The 17,329-nt window shown below is 39.6% G+C and overlaps 1 protein-coding gene across 2 annotated transcripts in view; it reads right to left on the reverse strand.

Annotated features, from left to right (window-relative positions):
- nhsl1b (NHS-like 1b) overlaps nt 1-17,329 on the reverse strand; it is a 101,443-nt gene that overhangs the window by 64,037 nt on the left and 20,077 nt on the right. The gene's annotated exons all lie outside the window — the stretch shown is intronic.

The raw sequence follows: 17,329 nt of genomic DNA on the forward strand, positions 1-17,329 counted from the left end.
CTGACATCAATGCGCACTAACCCGACACGGTCACACAAAAACGTAAATAAATAAACACCTGAGTGAACACATGAAAGTTTTCAGTTCATCCAAAAATTCACAATTGTCTTTCTTTTATCCCCTTTAAAAAAAAAAAAAGGATTGGCTGAGTGCGTGTGCCAAAGCCCCGTAAGTACTGTTTCAGAGTGTTTGAGTGTGTCTGTGTGTGTGTGTGTGTGTGTGTGTGTGTGTGTGTGTGTGTGTGTGTGTGTGTGTGTGTGTGTGTGTGTGTGTGTGTGTGTGTGTGTGTAGTGTGTAGTGTGTAGTGTGTGTAGTGGTAACACAATCACAGAGCTAGTTAAACACAGGGGTTCAGCTACACCACAGAGGAAGGCTTTTATTACCAGACAGCACCCCACATTTACTGTGACAGTTATAAAGATGCCGGTGTGTTTGTGTGTGTTGTTGTCTAAATGATGCACATTGGGAGAAAAATTGAAGCCAATCAAAGTAAGAACTGAGTAAAATAAATGTTGGATTGATATTTTAAAATAGAGAAGTTAAAGTTACGGTATGGTTAAAGGAAAATGTTTAGGCCTGAATAAAAATGGTTAAGTAGGTTACACCTCCAGGGAGGTAATGTAAGTCAACCTGTATGTGTGTATGTTGCGTGTGTGTGTGTGTGTGTGTGTGTGTGTGTGTATGTTGCGTGTGTGTGTGCATGTGTTCGTGTGTACAGTAAGTGCTATATTAGGTTCCTTCAGTAGGTGTTGGAATCTTCCCTGAAGGGCAAAGAGGCCTCTACTTCTTACTTAGACATACGTCTTGTGAGATATACCGATGTGTTGTGTATACGAGGAGTGTGTAATATTATATACACATTTTCTGCTGCTTTAGAGCAGAACTGAGATTTCCTGGTAATCACTGTTTATCACTTTTGTATTATTTATAGTTAAGGTCGGTAAGATTCACTAAGACAATGAAAATTCCTATTTTAATCTTTGTATTTTTCTGATGTTGTAAATCAATACCATGCATTCAAAGAAGGGAATACATGGTAGGTATCAGCACACTACCTTTTCTTTTTTGATTCTTTAAAAAACATAGGGTTTGTCTCATGAGTTAGAAACATCAGAAGAAAGAAAGTAGGAAGAAGCAGTCGCTGGGAAGATGAGAAACATACTAAAAGTAAATGCCAATTGGTCATTTAATAGCTGTATTTTAAAGATGGTCACAGTAGTATGGAATGTGCTGGAAGAGCTCCAATTATTACTTCCACGAAGGAGGGAATGACTTCACTGCTGTGTGTTGATCAGCAGTGTGAAGGAAAGAACACTGGCCTGTTTTTCATAAAACTGAGAGGAAGATTGGAGCATTGGATGTGAAGAAACTAATGACACGACGTGCACTAATGTGAAAAGCTTTAACAACCAGTTCGTCTTCCGTGCTTATACTGAACATTTCTTACTTCATACACAGAGTCTCTGATCATCTGGATGAGTTTCATCAAAAAAAGTCAGCACTGCAGCGGTGTTTTCTCAGTTCTAAAAACAAAAGGCTAGAACAATTTTCACTTCTGTCGTTTTGCCCTAACAAAAAGTAACACACAGAAAGAGATTAGCTGCTGTATCATATCCTCAAACTGCCCTCTCGGCGTCTGCTCTGTAAGCTTTTCTTATCTTCGCTGTGAAGACCATTCTTCTGCTGTCACCTCCTGACTACTGTTTGACCTGAACGCTGAAACCTCCGAGCCCTTGACCTCTGTTTGAACCTGAGAGCTTAGCCTTCACCTCTGCTGGCAGCATGTCTGACAGAATCATTTATCTTGCTCTTAATCTTGTCCCCTGATACTGAAGTATATATACCTTGTGTGTTTCTATCCCTCCCTCATAATCATCTAGCTCATCAACACACTTTGGTTCTAAATGCAGATAATATTTGGGACAAAAACATGCAATACCTATACAACTATTTACAGCTCACTCGTATTTAATTTATTACATTTTACAAATAAAACACCATGTGAGGTCTGAAACCTCTTTTTTTATTCATTTTACCGATGTCATTGACTGTCCTCTGGCAACCCCACATAAATAGGATTAATAAAGAGCACCTTTGAGTGAACATGAATAATGTTAAATTGTGTTATAGTAACTTAAGTGCTGGTGGCCACATAGTGCAGGAGATCTCTTCAGATTCCCATGGGGCTTTGCAAAGAGGTGATGCATCATTCACACTGACAGTAATACACAAGAGACTCTGCTTTCTCATTTCAACGTGGGATTATGGGACATGTCACAGAAATTGCAAGATTTGTGAGTGGTGGGAACCCATTAATGTATAGTGCTTGCATATGTTGGGTGGCCTTATGTTGCCACAAGTATTCATATGTGAATGTGTGTGTGTGAGAGTGTACGTGTGTGTGTGTACAGGACAACTCACTGAGTTAGCCATCTGAGCCCCAACAGGGTCACTGAAGTCCATAGACTAACCTCATATGTGGCTTGATACACTTAAACTGCCTCAAGGAATTATGGGAGGTTTGACGGGTGGTTAACCTTAATCATTATTGTTGTTCAGTGTGTCATTGCAATGAACATGGACACACACACACACACACACACACACACACACACACACACACACACACACACACACACACACACACACACACACACACACACACACACACACACACACACACACACACACACACACACACGTAAACAGAGAGACAAGGTCACAAGAGAACTATCCCCTTCTACAAATACAGTCCATCAGTACAAATAAAGGCAGTAGGCAGTACTTACTTATGTAACAAAGTTGAAGGAGGAAGCAGATGACAGAGAATAAAAGTGACTAATCCACAAAATGATAATAAAACAAGAGGATGAGGGGAAAGTGAGTCACATGGCATACAGTGCGCCTCTATCAGGTTTGCAGCCTAGCAAATTCAGACCACTAGGGAGGCTGGGCAGGGTGGGGTGCAGCAGGGCAGGGCAGGGAAGTGCTGGTAGCTCAGCAACAGCCCTCTGGTGGTGGTGGATGGTATTACATGGGGTGGTTGATTCTCTTTCAAGCTATGAAGTCTGTTATGAGTAATCCAAGCCATCACTGGTAACATAAAGAAACACTATAGCAACACAACAATTCTTTCCTAATTGTACTCGCATCCAAGCTGTTCTAACACAACTTGTTTCGGAATTACTAAGAAAAAGAAGCCAAACTCTTTTAACCAGTGTTAAAATGTTTTGTTTACAGCAAAACATAACTTGATGTCCATCGTTATATAATAAGATAAATAATTAAATAATTAGGGATTCTGGTTTGATAGCCACATTAATATAAAAGTAGAGGTCTTAGACTCTCACAAATTAAAATTCCCTGTTTTCCTGTTTCTTAATGGGAAATTATATGTAACAGATGAATAATATGTAATATATCTGTCTTTGTTGTTTTTATAATGTAATCATCCTTTTCCTCCTCATGAGTATTAAGTACACGTTTTTTGAGGGCCTTTTTACATTTATTAGATAGAGCAGCTGAAGAGACAGGAAATGTTGGGAGTGGGGGTTGACATGCAGCAAAGGGTTAGGGTCGGATTTGAACCCACGGCCACTGCGATGACTATAGCCTCCGTACATGGGGCGTACAACACAACCGCTAGGCTATCGGCACCCCACATGCAAGTTTAAAACTATTTTTAAACTCAGTGTTTACCTCAAACGGTACACAAAGACAATGTTAAGAGGTTGATGACACTTTGTGTGACACATTTTTTTATATTTCAACATTCAATGTTTACAGTTTAACATTTGTTTAAAGAAGTATGTTGTGCCTTTTTCACATGTTCACAAGAAGTTTCTATAATTTTTATCTTTCACATATTTTGTCTGACATTGTTGATGTGTAGTAACTATTTCAAACCACAAGGGGACACCATCAGATTGAAGACTCTGAGGAGCCTTGGATCTTCATCTACAGGTTAAGTTAGCCAGAAAACTGTGTGTACGTTTGTCAGTGTGTTTGTCAGTGTGTTTATCAGTGTGTTTGTATACACAAGTCACACTTAACTGCAAGACTACAGTCAATAAACAACACTTGCTCATGGTTATGGGGAATTAAGCATTTTTGTGTGCCATGGGTTTGTGCAGAGATAGAAATGTTTGGTCATGGTTAACTCGGCTATCTCAAACATTCAAGGTCTATATTTGGCCTCTGTAGAACAGCCCTTTTGAGGACACACAAACCTAAACACACACACACACAAACATATACACGGAGGGTCCTGTTTGGAGGTTTTAGACAGCACCTAATCCCTGTAACCCCTGTAGTCAACTCTTGTCAATTCACTCCAGTTTGAAGACAAATCCCCTCATTCCTGTGGCCACGTGCTCCATTATCCCAACATCTATTATTCTAGCAGAAAGTAAGGTGTGTGTGTGTGTGTGTGTGTGTGTGTGTGTGTGTGTGTGTGTGTGTGTGTGTGTGTGTGTCTCACTTAATTCTATTATTCTCCAGTAAAAGCTGCTGGCTTAGTTGGGAGCACCATTCTCAGACAGCGCTCTTGTGACTCGTCAATTAAGAATGTGTTTGTGTGTATATGTCTGTGCAGTTCAGCCATGGAGACAAAGAGAAAAGTGAAGCAGGTACCCTTTGACCTTTCTTACTCCAGAATCAGCTGACTAAGGGCTTAAGTTTGCATATAAGTAAGTCACATTTGTTTGGTGCACAAATATGGGCAGAGGTTTGGTTCCCCACACATTTACAAACTTTATGAACAAATTCACAATCTTAAAGACAAAGGAAAAAGAAGCACAGACTGGGTGTGCGTTTGAGGAACATCTGTTAAAACAGATGAGTCCAGCATGAGGGCTGGAGAGCGCACTTCTTCTTCTAGTATGTAAATGATCATATATATAGGGCGCATAGGCTCCCTGTCATCATGCTGTAGATTTATGAGGTGAGAAACTTTGTCTCTGTTCTGCGAGAGCGAGAGAGAGAGAGAGGGAGAGGAAGAGAGAGAGAGAGAGAACGAGAGGGGAAGAGAGAATGACGACTTGATACCATAGCATGAAAAGAAGGGAAGTTTGAGAAAGGAGTGGCACTATAAGCTTACAAGACAAATGAACTCTTGTAATCTGAGTAGGACACACATGAACATACACGAACACACACACACACACACACACAGACACACACACACACACACACACACACACACATGCCCAACAGGTCTGCGTCCAGTGGTTGAAGGGGAGAAAGGGTGCGGTCGACTCTGTGCATTCCTGATCAGTCATGCCTGAGTGGAGGAGCTTTTCCAGCAAACCTGAGGCCAGATGTGGTTGCACATGCATTGAAGCTTTCATGCAGACTTTGGTATTCTTAAAATTATAGACAGGGGGTCAATTCTATAGTGGAAGAAATAGGACTGTGAGTGATACTGACCATTTGGAAGAGCAGAGAGAAGACTCATATTTAGAGAAATAATGCGACTCTAATGTATCCTCTGAACACCTTAATTGCACAAATGAATGACTCTGAAGCACATTACAGAATTGGAAACCTTGCACAAAATGAGCTGAATGTTACACCCTGGGTAACTCTCCATGCTTCCATTTCACCACGCTAATAACTAAGACAAAATACATGCACTCTTCATCAGTTTCACAATATTCATACACAAGCAAATCAAGTATGTAACAAAGAAGAGAATGTCATCAATCAATCAGTAATTATTCTCATGAAGAATGTATTTTATATAACAGTATAATTTATCCTAATATAAAAGCCTTTGTAAGTAGCCAGTTGAAGTTAATAATTATGTTAAGAGATGCCACTCGGATGGACTGCTGTCATAGTGGGATCACAAGTGAAACATTTAAAAGTGAGTTGTGTCATTTGGATGACTTTGTAAAATGTTGATGCTGATGAATATTGCTTACAAAGCAGTTTACAGGCGGTTGAAGCCGCTGCAGCCTCAGAGTGAGATTTGCAGGCTGAGTGTGTGTGCGTCTGTGTGTGGAGACGAGAACTGTATAGAAACATGTTGAGAGCTGATAAAAGTCGTATGTAGACAAACATTAATATAAGTTAGAGAATACATGATATATATAACCAAACATCATTTAAATAGGGTCATGTATTTTTTTTAAACACTTTTCAATGATCTGCCACATCGAGTTTTCTACAGGCGGAGCATGCATTTCAAACGTACTGACAATCGACCATCACTTTTCGCAAACAATTTGACTTTTTCCAATTGCTTTTACATCTCTGTAGCTATCTACTGAATCCCATTTATCCTTTACTTCAGCGGACAGTTTCAACTGTACACTCATTTTTTCAAACCTGTTATCATTACTAATCATTTAAACTGCTTATCAATTAATCCTGAATAAGGAAGAGAATTAGAGACGTGCTGGTAGCATGTTTGTCATTGCAACAGTGTTTAACCTGGGGTTTATGTAATTCTGACATGTTGCTAAACTTGTTTTTTTAAATCTCACAAAGGATGTGCACTGTGTGTGTGTGTGTGTGTGTGTGTGTGTGTGTTTATCAAACTCGTGTTGTGACAGCAGTTTGACAAGCAGATGTTTGAGGGGAAGCACCGATCAGGACAGAAGAATGTTTAGATTCTACTGGACAGGTTCAGACATGAATACAAACTGAAAAGTTGTAAACATGCCAGTGTGGCGTGCAAACGTATGTTTATATACATTTACGCTCTCACCATTACATCAACCATCATCTGTTTAAACTTCCCTCAGCCCGGGTTTCTGCAGTTATGTTGTGCAGACATGTGGCCATGTTAGGGCTAGGGTAGGCATACGTATATGTGCCTGGGTGTATGAAAGTGCATCCTTGTAAACTGGATGCTGTGTCACATTCGGGTTCAGCGTGGTGAAAACAGGCAGCTCCATGCTGAATAAAAACACGTGTGCCTATTCAACAGCTCGCTCCCACAGGGATATTCCAGCAGAGTCTGTGCTGATGACATTTTCTGCTCCTCAGTCGTCACTGCTAATTATAAGACCTCTTGCCATAGCATGGATTGTTTTGGAAACACAAACAATAAATAATTACTGTTGTTTAACAGTCCTGGGAACAGTCATTGTCCTTCTCTAGGGTTATTGTCACTGGATAATATGATGCTGGAAAGGAAATAAATTAATATTTCGAACATCTGCATTTGTTTTAACTTTACTGATGTTCAACCACTTTTTCTATAAAATCAAATCAACCAGTCCAGGCCATGGTTTTCCACATTAAACTGGACCCCCCTGGGGAGGGGCATGCTGAATCTAAAAGGGAGAGGGTTGGATAGTCAGATAGAAGTGGAGACAAAGTTCAGCTCATGTGCTGACAGCCAATCTGGCAGCCCATGAGGAGCCCAATCTGACAACACACCCAGCAAACCCCACGAGGAGCTGAATACTACAGGTGTGACCAAGTCCACACCTGAAGCTTTTTCTCTGTGTGGGAGTGTGTGGGTCTGACCGGGAGTGTAAAGCAGAAATAGTGAAAGAAAATCCACAAAACCACAAAAATATACATGCACTGACAATAAACTATAAAGAAGAAGGATGGCAGTAAAAGTGCGGTTTTAATCAGCATGTCCTGGTTTACAGCCTGCTAAGAGGTGTGAGTATTATACACCATGTGTTTACATGTATAAAGTCTTTAACAAGCACACAGTGAGAGGAAAACTCCAATAAAAAGCAGGATGTGTGAAATAACAGTAGCAGCAGCCTTACAGCACAGCTGTGTGTGTGTGTGTGCGTGTGTGTGTGTGTGTGTGTCCCCAAATGTTTATGTGTGTGGCAAAATGTGAAACACACTTTGAATTGAACACTCTTCAAATAACATCCACCCAGTGCCTCCTTTGGCACTGATTTAGAGAGGAGCACCGTAAAAGAAGACAAAATAGAGAGCGATTAAAGTGAGATGAGAGTAAAAGAAGAAAAGGGAGAGAGACAGTGACAAACAGGAAGAGAGCGAGCGAGAAAGAGAGAGAAAGTGATTGAGACAGAAAACAAAAGACAGCTAGAGTGAGAGACTGAGTAAATTATGCTGATTGAGCAGACGGCAGGCCGACCGTTACCGTGACAATAGGGGCCGACTTTAGGTCTGGCGTTTTGCCCTCTACAGCTGTGAGCTGTCTGACGAAAACGAACACACGAACACACACGAACACACACACACACACACACACACACACACACACACACACACACACACACACACACACACACACACACACACACACACACACACACACACACACACACACACACACACACACACACACACACACACACCTCCTTTAAATGCTGGACTGACCCCAGCTTTATTTTACAAACATCCATATATCCACACACACAGATTCTTGTCTGTGCTTTTTTTTCCCCCCTCCCTGCTGGCTTATTTTCTGTATTCCTGATCCAAGAACAGCTCCCAAAGCAAGTCGTCTTGTCGATTGGGGATTTAAAGCAGAATCCAGATCAGCAGTTGCTGGCCAGACCAGCTGGCAGGCCAGACTTACAGCCGTTACACTCGCAGTGTTTCGAGGCACATTACAGGCAAACCACGGGTGTAATGAGGAGCACGCACACATGGACACACACTCACACAATAGATTGGGTCAAAATTGAGTGTTTGGGTCAGACACACCCACACAGATTGATATCAACAAAGTGGGAGTTCATTCTTGCAATGCTATGATTAGCAACATCACAGGACAAGACTGTCAAAACACGCACGTATCCAAACATGCACACATCAGAAATGGAGTTCCCCAAAGGTTTTCCTCCCACGAGCTGTCAAGAATTTGGGTGCAGAGTTCCATCTGGCTGCCCTCTGATTCTCTCCCGCTCTACTTTGTTTGAAAATCTAAAGTTTTATTTACAACTCCAAATAATCTAATCCCAAGAAATATTTTTTCACTCTGTTCTTCTCCCCTTTTCTGAACCTTTATCCTCCTCATCTAATTGTGCAACCTTTCTTTTCTCAAACACAGTCTGTCTTTGTGTTTCTGTGTTGAGGGAGTGGAACACAAACTCTCAGCCCACCTCAAAACCAAAAGCCAAAGGCCACCAGTCGTGGCCACCCACCCATGGACTATCACACCAACACAGTACAGGGCCTTCCCCTCTGAGTGTGTGAGTGTCTGTCTGGTTGGATGCATATGTCTGAGGCTGCTCACAGGTGTGTGTCTATGTCTATTTAAAGGCACCCATTTGTCTGGGTGTACATTTCATACTGTAATAACTGTATATGTGATTGTCCATTTGCACACATTAAATCCAGTTTTATGAAAACCTGCAGCAGCCAGACAAAAAAAAAAAAAGGACAACAACATGAATCTACAATGAAAACCATACATCTCACAGACATCATTACAACTCACATGTACTCAGTTACTAGCCAAAGAATGCTATTCTTCAAACTTAAGAAATGAACATGACATGCAGCCCAATCCAACACCGGTGTTGTGTATTTTCATTGTATCTCAAGTTCCATTACTACCCTTTTCTCCTCCAGGGCCTCTGACTGTGTTCAGACCAGCTTAGGTTTCTGGGAAGAACACCTTCACCACAGCTGGACTCTGTGTTCCATTTGGTTATACGTGACGTTTGCACTGTATAAGGTTTAAAAGTAATTTTTCTCAGGTTGCCGTCTACAGCATATTCAAGTTTCAGCCATCATTTAAACAGCTGTAGGTTATGCTGAAGCGACTGATATTCTACCAAATTCAAGTACAGATATTAAAAAAAACAAATTGATTCAAAACTATACTTTCTATTTCTTCTTCATGCACCCGTCTCTTTAAAGCTGCTTGACTTACTATTTAAAGTTTACTTGTTGAAGTGGCAACCTCACCTTAACACTGAATTAGGCGAAATCTTAAAAACACAGGCGGAGAAATCATGACCACTTTTTTAAAGAATATGCGAATATCAACACTAGAAACTACCTTTCCCATAATGCAAATATATGGTGTCCCAAATGTTGAAATAATATAACAGTATAAACAGAATAAAAAACATCCCTGACTTCTGTGTCCATGTATTTAACATACTGTAATCAGAAAACAAAAGCAGTTACCACAATGTGTTGGATAAAACAGACAAAACAACAGACTCTCTGTAACTGTCCAAACAGCAGTAAACTGTGCTGAAAAAGCTTTAGGGATTAAGCTTGATGGCAGTGTTGGGACTGGTCTAATCTCATGAAAAATCCACCACCCTGAGGTTACAAGATCAGGCTCTCTGAAAGCCAAGGAAAACCCTGAAGTATTAAGTTCTCGCTGCATGTGACATACTGAAGACTGACAAAAACAATATGGAGAGGAAAAGATGAAAAGCGGTCCCAGTGAAAAGAACATATCTGTGAACATTTGGTTATGTCATCAAACAAACAAACAACAATCCTTAAATCTTCAGATGTAGACAATAAATGACTAAAGAGAAGGTAGCATTCTCCCAGAACATAGGACAGCCTCCATAGTACCCAGGCTGTTATTAAAGGGGCCGTTGTAAAGTCAGCAGACTGTACTGTAACACTGACTCACATAGCCAAGTGAGGGGTACAGCTTCGATTCGGCCTCCTGTGTGAATGTAGTTATTTGTAACCCTTCTCCCAAACTGTCGGTGCAGTCTCTGAACTTCCCACACGTCTAGACTACAGTGTCTCCATCATTAGAGCTCAAGCATAACACTTCTGTTTTCCTAACATGAAGGAGCGCTGCCTCTACACAAACTTTGCTTTGTCACTGACAATTAGATTAGGCTATAACATGTACAGACATAGATTGGTCTGAATGTAGCCCACAGCATAATAAAAATAATAACGAAAGAGGATTGCTCTACGAGTTTCACTCTGATTCTTGCATGTGTCATCTTTTTACTAATTTCTTCCAAGAAAATAAAGTGTTATTGGTTTCCATTTGATCGCTTGACAAAAAGATATTCTGCGATTCAAAGTCAAACACTTTATGTTTTCCGAGAAAGAAAACAAAGGAGGAAAGAGAACTGCGAGTTCATTAAACTCTTGCCCAAAGGCTCATGTAATGAGTTGAGATGGGGGAGTTAATAACCTTTACACACATAGATGGGTCTGAGTGTAGCCTACAGCACTCCAATGCAAAAACACACACATGTAAACTACACACTTAACTTCATTTCAGTGGAGGAAACTCTAGTGGAGCCTTAATTGTCCTTAACATTAACGTACACCTGAACACACATCTTGACAGCACTCACAGGCATAAACCACATAAACCACACTGGAAACAAAAGAGGAGAACTATTTGTCACACCGGTAGCCAAGACAGACAAATGAAGTACTGTCGAATCCAGTTTAACTGAAACTAAATTACTTTACATTGTTTGAGCTTTTGCTTTTGGATCAATGCGTAAGCATCTTACCACACAACACTCAACCAAAGCAAGTCTGACCTGCAGTAACTTACCAGAAGCTTAAAACTATCCATCTTCACAAGTGTAAAAAGTCATTTGGTCCCTTTTAAGATTTAAATACAGTAACACATTTTGAACTGTATTACAGAACATTTTATTATTACTGGATAAAACCCTTTTTCTCACTCTCTAACTCAACATCTTCCAAAGGAACAACAGCTTTTGACAAAACAGTGGCACAGTGATGTTGCTCAAATACATTTTGCCTGCAAAAATTAAAGAAAATGAAACAGACTGCCAAAAAAAAGTGCAAAAAAACTAATTATGAATGGGAGATTCCCCTTCTTTACAAAAACTATTTTTCCTGTAGTAACATATTTAAAAGTATAAAATGTGGGGTCTAGGAGGACGGTTGGACTGGTTGGACAGGTCACATGTAGCTACAGGCTGCAGGCGTAGAGAAAGTAGACCAGTGTGATGAGGAGTGTTATGGGTCATAGGGGTGCTGAACTGGAGTCGCTGTGGGTGGTTGGCAAAGGCAGTAGGGGTGTGTGTTACTGTGTTATACAAAGACAGAGAGAGGAAAACAGAAAAGGCGCCTGCGGGCTCTGCATGGTATAGCATTGACAAAACACTGAGGTTAATGATCTCAAACACACACAAGGCACTATTTCACTCTCTGTTCCCACGTCGAGAGGACAACCCTGATGCCTTTTCCACTACTTGAGAGACACACACTTTCTCACTCCAAACCCGTTTTCCTCATTTAACCCCATTCCCAAAGATATTTCCTCCAGCTGTGTGGATATTGCCATAATTCAAATCTATAAATCATCAGTGCTTTGCATCACCCTCAATGATTCAGGAAATTGGCTTGTGTCTTGATCCAGCAGGAAGAAAAAAAAAAGAAGAGTGTGGAGGAAACTGTGCTATAAGTCTGCCAAGTCTTAGTGAGTCAAGTAAAAGCACTTACCTGTTGAGTTGCACAGCCAACATCACAGAGGGGTCAGAAAGAAGTCATTAGGCAGGTCCCAGAAGAAGATCATGTTGAGAGAAGAACAGAAAAATGACATTAGTTTCATTAATCAGACACATCTGTCTGAGGAGACTTAAAGCTTATGGACTAAAATGCTTTATTGGCAGAAACAAGTCTTTCCATCCTGATTCCAAAAGGTCTTCAGAAGGGATACAACAACCAGATTTGGATGTTGGTCAGATCTGAATCATAAACCCAGATTGGGTATCATGATAATCAGGCTGACTTATTTAATTCAACTCTATGTTTATTGAAATTTTTGTTTTACAATTGCTTAGAATGTCCAGTGCTGTTTATATGGATGGATTTTATATTGCTATAACAAATACAGGAAAATATTAGAGAAAAAAACTTAATAGAATGTGTTTTAAAGGAATATATAAACAATAAATGATCATACTTTTAATATTTTGGACTATTTTCTTCCACCAACAGACCCCCATAATTCAACTGAAATCATTTGTGATGGAAGCATTTCATGTTGACGAGTTTACAGCAGGTGACCCTTCAGATGCACAGCAGTTATTTCTCTGTGCGCTCTGCTGAGAGTCTTTGGACCGACAAGTCAAATTGGTAAACCCCTACAGTTGGTATAAGCGTATGCAGCTTTATCAACAGAAGTGTATATGGTTGCTGTTTTTGTAGCACAAAGACCAACTCATGTCTAAAGTGAGTCTACTAAGCCATTCCATCACATTCCCTCCCTCTCATCTCAAGACTTCCTGGTAAAAATGTTTTCTTGCTTCACTTACAGGAAAATTTGGTGCACACATGTTTGTTCAAAGTACTCTATTAGGCTATTTTTAATATTTTGTTTTTTTCAGCATAAAAAGCTTATCCCTGCAAGTGTTACCATCCCTTCTTGATTAGATACAGAACTTTAGGGAATGTATTGACCGCAGCAGCATGCCAGTAACAGCTCTTTGCTTTGTTGGAGATGTGAACAGCTGCGATTTTTGTGTCACATGTTGCACAACAATAAAATCGAGTGAACATCCATTATGATAGGCACAAACACCCCCCAGGAGGGTCTTGAATATCTGCCGTTTAACACCTGTATTGCAGAGGGCCTGTTTCAACATGTCGTTTCTCCTAACAGTCGATCATCTGCCTGAATATATCAGTGGAAATGTAAGACAGAAGCTCAATAAGACCTGTTGGAAAATAAAGAAGTGATACAGCTGAAAATAACTTAAACATCCTGTGAGTAATGTCTTTGGAGAAAGAGGAAATGTTGGTTTACTGGCAGTGAGGCACAGTTTGTTTATGTGCTGGTGGTTTATAAAGTTTGCAATGATTCCTGAGACATTTCAAAATCCAACAACTCAAACTTGCTGACACTTTGAGAATAAAATAAAATGAAGGCCAACTGTCAAGAGAGAACGATGAAGAAACAGACTGAAGAGTGCAGTTAGGACAAAAAACCTTCTGGTCACGACTGCAGTATGAGTCAGTGCTCGACAAGGCCGTTCAGACTGATGTGAGGAGGAGGAACAGAAGAGAGGACGGAGTGGGACAGAGGGAGGGAATAAGAGGTTCAGTCATAAGATGAGTGACACACACACACACACACACATATATATATATATATAAATATGAAGGGCTCTCAATTTAACTTTCTCTAAATGAATGTGACTATTTAATTATAAAAACAGGATATTATGGAGATCTAGGTAGGAAATCAACCCTACTGTAAGGAGAAGCAACCGATTCAGTATCGAAGAGTCAAGAGTCCTCATTTACTTTTCAAAGGAATCAAGCATTATGAAGATAATATTTAATATAAAGAAGGTTTTTTGGTTATTATCTCTACTGGCAAACCACTTAATACATTCTTTAAAACATAAAGAAATAAAGAAACAAAGAAACAAAATCCAGTGCTAAAAACAATTTATTTTTTCTCCTTATCTGCATCCAAATAAACTATTTCAAGTTGAGGGAACTGATTTTTAGTCAAAGGTATTGGTATATATATATATATATTATTCAATTTCAAATCGGTATGAATGTACGAAATACCACCACAATGACAGGATAATCTCTGCTAACAGTCATCTTTCAACAGAGACAGAGAAACAGAGCAAAAGACCAAAAATGACAAGAGAATTGTCAACACGAGCTGTTTATAAGAAAAGCGAAGTAACATAGAGAGAAAAACATGAATTACAAAATAACATCTGACAGGGATAAGGTAATAAATGAAGATGGACGATTAATTAGGTTTAAGAAAAAGAGTAGCTGGAGAGAGTGAGATGTGTTTGACAGATTGAAGAGAGAAATGTGTTGATGAATACATCTACAGCTCTGATAATGAGCAAAGTCACACCTTCAGTCTGAGATGAGAGTGGTGGTCAAGGGAGGTGTAGCATTCATGTTTGGTGAATGTGTGTGTGTGAGAGAGAGAGAGAGAGAGAGAGAGAGAACACAAAGGGATAGAGAACCTGCTACAGATGAGTAAAACCTCTCCCCCTGCTACACAAAGGATGGCCAAGCAGTCACATTTTTTTTATTCAAATTGAACTCATGCCTTATTCTTACCAAACCATCTTTTTTTAAACCCTGTTTTTCAGCATTTGTACAACTTATTACTTCAATTAAGTAATCTGTTCATCAGGTTGTTTATTAATAAACATTATAATGCAGATAGTCAACCAGAAGTTAGAGAATAGGGGATACCAATTCTAATACAATAAACACAACACTGCCAACAATATAAAGTCTTACACTTTTATGTTTTACTTCAGTGGCAACCAAAACAACAGCCTACAAATTAGCCACAATCAAACCTTTGTGCTAAAGTTAAAGTGTCCAATTTATAAAACATACAAGTGAAAACTAATGAAGGAACATAGTGGACATATTTTCTATCTTTTGACTTTAGTTGTTCAGACTAATTGAATGCATCATGCAATGCATCAGTTGTGTGTTTCCAAATATGAAACCCCTCATTAATTATATAATGATACAGGTTCAATTATTTAAATGGTGGATGAGTGATAATAATGGCATGTTACTATAATATTATCATCCTGTTGTATGCTAGCTACACAGACCGTGCAACTGAAAAGAAATGCAAATCCTTCCTGGTTGTTCTGTCGTAATAATCACACAAAAAAAAAAATCAATCTGACCATCCTAACTCAAGATAATGAAAACTTTAAGAACGTCTCATTGTGCAGTCCACAACGTCAATGACAAACAGCTGGACCGGTTAATAAAACACTCTGCAGTGATCAAACATTTACCAACACAGGTGAAAGTCAGAGAGCATCACCTGCAGTGGCAAGTTGGTCCATTTCCATAGGATCATCTTTTTTTATACTTCAGCTCACCATTCAGCTCATTCAATGAATCCAGGCTAACACTGCTCTTTATTACCAGACAGAACCGCACTTCTTTTTCTAATTCATACTGCCCACACATTACTTTCTCCGTTTTAGCTCCTCATCTCACCAACTGGTTGAATCTTCCAGTGAGTTGGCTGTGAACACATGTTACTGTGTACATATAATTTGCCATTAAACACACACACACACACACACACATCACGCCTACCTTCATAGGGATTCCTCCTTTGCTTCCGGCTCCAAATCCTGATCCCTTTAACTGGCATTTTTTTTTTTTTTTATCTGGTGATCACTACACAAACAAAGTACAAAGTATGGCCCCTAAAAACACCATGGTACTGCTAACCTCATTTTAAAGATGACACACATTGACACACACACCCACTCACACATCCCACTCTGAAACCTCTGTACTGCCTCGCTGCACGCGTGCAGAGCCCACACACAGGTCGGCCAATCAAAACCCTGTCACAAAGAAAGAGGGGTGCGTGTGAAGACGGGGGGGGGGGGGACCTTAACCAGTAACCTCCAAAGGTTGCTACGGTGATGGTATGCTATATGAAAGTGGCAGTTGTTGCCCGGGTTCTGCCTCATGGCCCGTGATCTCTTATAACGGGTCCTCAGATCCTTTTCAGTGATCAAGTTGAGGGACATCTGCGCAGGCATACACACAAACTCACACGCACACTTCTGAAATAAGTTCTTTGTAGGGCTAAGCTGCTGAGCAATGAAGCCCTAAAAGGGGTCCATTTTAATTGGATCTTAGTCAGCTTGGTAAAGAAGAAGAAAACTGAAAACTGCTCTTATCTGTTCCATTTCCAGGTGTTTATATTTCTTTGTTTGGTTATTCATTTCTTCTAGTTAGGGTTAGCGTTTGTTCATTGTGGATTCATTTCTGCAGTACTTCATATGTTCTGATTACCTGCAGCTGTAACGCTGCAGTTTAGGATTTAAAAAAAGTACATCTGCACATTTGTCTCTCCATCTCTCTATTGTAAAGACATGGAGGGGTAAGCTGCAGTCACAAAACTTCCGTTCAAGTTAAATATCCTGACTTTTAACTTGAACAGTTTAATTTTAGTTTTATCTGCAGGTTTCATGTATTTTATGGAGATATTTTGGCATGTTTTTATTTGATTTTACTGTAAGTAATTACTGTTAAAAAAAAGAGTAATGATAATAAAAACAACAACACTACTACTAAAAATAATAATCCATACATATTTTGTTAATGTTTTTTTGTTTAAACAAGGTGTTTAGCCAAAGCCAGGCAACACCAGATGATATCACAACAATTCAGGGTTAGTACAATTAAAAGCCAAGTTAAGAAGTTAAAAGTATTGTTGTTTATATTTTTTGTTGCTCAAGTAAACAAGTTTAGGTAAGTTATCTGTATTGTTAAAGATATGTTTAGCAGCAGGTGCAAATGGAAAGCTATTTTTCTGCTTAAAAAATGTCTTAACTCAACATAATAAAACACTAATTTCTTCACTTCAGCATCTTCTCTTCTGCTCTGGTCTCTCTGTTTTGACGCCATATTGTTAGAA

This window comes from Labrus bergylta, chromosome 15, assembly GCF_963930695.1.
Source record: "Labrus bergylta chromosome 15, fLabBer1.1, whole genome shotgun sequence".
In the NCBI taxonomy this organism is placed as follows: domain Eukaryota; kingdom Metazoa; phylum Chordata; class Actinopteri; order Labriformes; family Labridae; genus Labrus; species Labrus bergylta.